Source organism: Atta colombica, unplaced genomic scaffold (assembly GCF_001594045.1).
Source record: "Atta colombica isolate Treedump-2 unplaced genomic scaffold, Acol1.0 scaffold112, whole genome shotgun sequence".
Classification (NCBI taxonomy): Eukaryota; Metazoa; Arthropoda; class Insecta; order Hymenoptera; family Formicidae; genus Atta; species Atta colombica.
This window is the reverse complement of record NW_017259198.1, coordinates 748,812-751,547: the sequence shown is the minus strand read 5'-3', so window position 1 is coordinate 751,547 and position 2,736 is coordinate 748,812. Positions and strand designations below refer to the sequence as shown.

The window sequence follows — 2,736 nt, the reverse complement described above, 5'->3', positions numbered from 1 at the left end:
TCTCTCTCTCTCTCTCTCTCTCTCTCTCTCTCTCTCTCTCTCTCTCTCTCTCTCTCTCTGTACGGAACATATATAAAATTAAAAAGATAAAACATAATTTAATCAAAAGAAAAACAACAATAAGGTTATCACATTATATTATAATTTTATAACTATTATAATTGAATACGTGTTGGATATCAAAGACGACACGGAAACATACATAATAACGTATTAAAAATATAAAACATAATTTTGAGAATTAAAAGAACTAATTAAATTTAAAAAGTTTATGTAACTATTAATATAACTCTTTTTATATATAATAATAAATATAATAATAATAAATAATATTGAATATTTTATAACTTAAATGTTTCAGAATATTTGAAAGTTTAAAAAATATTTGTTGCTATTAAAAATGGAAAATAGTTGTCTTTAGTAAACTATTTGGTCTGAAAGAAACTTCGATCAGAATATTTTAGTCATGTTTTCCATTGTTAAATTAGTTGTTATATAAATTACCTTTTAAGAAATTTTAAATTAATTTTGATTATAAATACGTGCTTCTGAAAATTGTCAGGAATCACATCAAAGAGTTATGCCTTTCAATCGCAAAGAGCTGCAAGAAAATTTATCAAAGAATTTATAGTTGAGAGAGAAAGCGCGTGATACCTGTGACACATTACATAAGCGTAAAAACTCGAGTCATAGGTCGCTAGACCTCATCGTTTTGTTGTTTGACATACCAATATTAGAAGTTCGCACAGTGATTTAATATAATAGATGGTAACTAAAGGCGATTCTATATATTTTATATAGAACCCGCCCCAAACATTATAATATTGGGAATAAATTATTTGTGAATGTCTCAAAGAAATAACTATTAATTGTGAGTAAAAAATAATTTTTTCAGAAAAAGAATTAATAATCTGACTATGATCCTAGGTTTCAAATACCTTGAGATCTCAAAGAAGAAACTCAATGGTGCTGAATACAAAGTCATACGGAACATTATTGGAAAATGCAGAAAGAGAAAGACAGATGCGACAGAATAACAAAGATGGATAAAAAGTGATACGGACAAAGTCGTAACTTGCTCCGCGAAATTCTTTACGAGATCACGGAAAACGTGCAAAGTTTCGCGAAGGTAAGCGACGAACTTTCATGGTGATGAAAAATTTTCCGCGCATACTTGCACTAAGTCCCGGATATCGAATCGCGCGTTCCTTCCACAGAAGTAGTCGTGAACTTTTCTACTTCGCTACGTTGAGAGGTTTCTCAAACGTTATTCAGCTCCTTCAGTTAATCTAATATATCTCTTCATTACACTATAAATTATTATTGTGAAAATACGAATTTGCGACAATAACGTGATACATTTTTCAGAAAGTTTTAATCAGCATCAAAAATCGTTAATTAATATATTTATACATTTTCTTCTGTACTTTTCTGAATTCAGTTCTCCATCATTATAAATAATATAAATTATTTCTTCTTTACATAAAATCTTTTTATTTATAAATATTTGCATCATTAAGTATTATTAGAGAGAATTATTAATTTATTAATTATTAACAATAAAATTAAATTTCTGCCTGTACCATATAAAGTAAGTTAAGATTTATATTAAAATTAGTCCTTGAAAAAAGTGATAAACAATCAATATACAAAAGCTTTTTATTAAGAAATTATTATTAATTAATATAATTAAATGTATTGTATTCCCCTAACAAGGCTATATAAAAATTCAATCCAGAAATCGATATAGCTTATTAATAAATATAAGTCAAGTATGATTTACGATTTTCCCTGAAAATGTGGCTTGAACATGCTGTTTCTCTAAAGCCTTTTTACGCAAATTCCGTGAAGGAAAATAAAATTTCCATATTTCCGCGATGAGAGGCAACGACAAGCGCGTGACAAATGCTGCGTGAATGGCCGGTGAGTCAACAACATCGATCTTCTTGTACCGCAAATTGTGCCGTGCTTCTCGACGCAGAAGAGAAGCGTGGAGTAAACGGCCATAAATCCTGGACCAAGCGATTCTACATCGGATTCATCTTCGCCGCGGAAGCGAATCCTTGACTTTATCCGCGCACGACAGGATGCCACGGCGCTCCCACGCTGCTAGAGATATAGATACACGATTGGTTCGTAATTATCGGCTAGCAGCACGGATGAATACCGGTGATAAGGGGAAATAATAAATAAAAATATTGAATAATCCCACGCAGCGGTGGCGCAGTGGAGATTAATCGTTTGTCCACTGCTGATGGGCGGTGACCATCAAAATGGTGTGCCAGTAAATGCCGTTTCGCCGATTGTATTCCCGTATTCCCATCGATCCTTTAAATGCCAGACCGTGGAAGACAAAGAACGACAAAAAGAGAATGACGCGTCCAACTCAAAAGAAGGAATTTTTATTCCGCCGATTCATCGCCGGTGAATTGATTCGTTGAAGAACGAAGTCCGCGAATCACGAGGGACATGGCTATGAAATATACTTATTTTATCTATTAAACTTAAAATTTTTTTCATTACTGCCTTCATTAATGTCAAAACGCACATCGCCTTTTTGTTAAATAATCCAGATATTTGTAAATACATTAAAAATTACAATATATTACGAGAATTATATTATGTTTAAACTATTATGTTTTTATCATGTTTTTTTGTATAATCTAATTTTTCAATTGAACCTATTAAAACTCTAGTAATACACAATGGATGTAGGAATTTCTTTATTTTATTATT

The 2,736-nt window shown here is 31.4% G+C and overlaps 1 protein-coding gene across 1 annotated transcript in view; it reads right to left on the bottom strand.

The window, feature by feature from the left end:
• LOC108694080 (mucin-5AC-like) overlaps positions 1-2,736 on the bottom strand; it is a 13,360-nt gene that overhangs the window by 10,263 nt on the left and 361 nt on the right. The window lies entirely within an intron of this gene.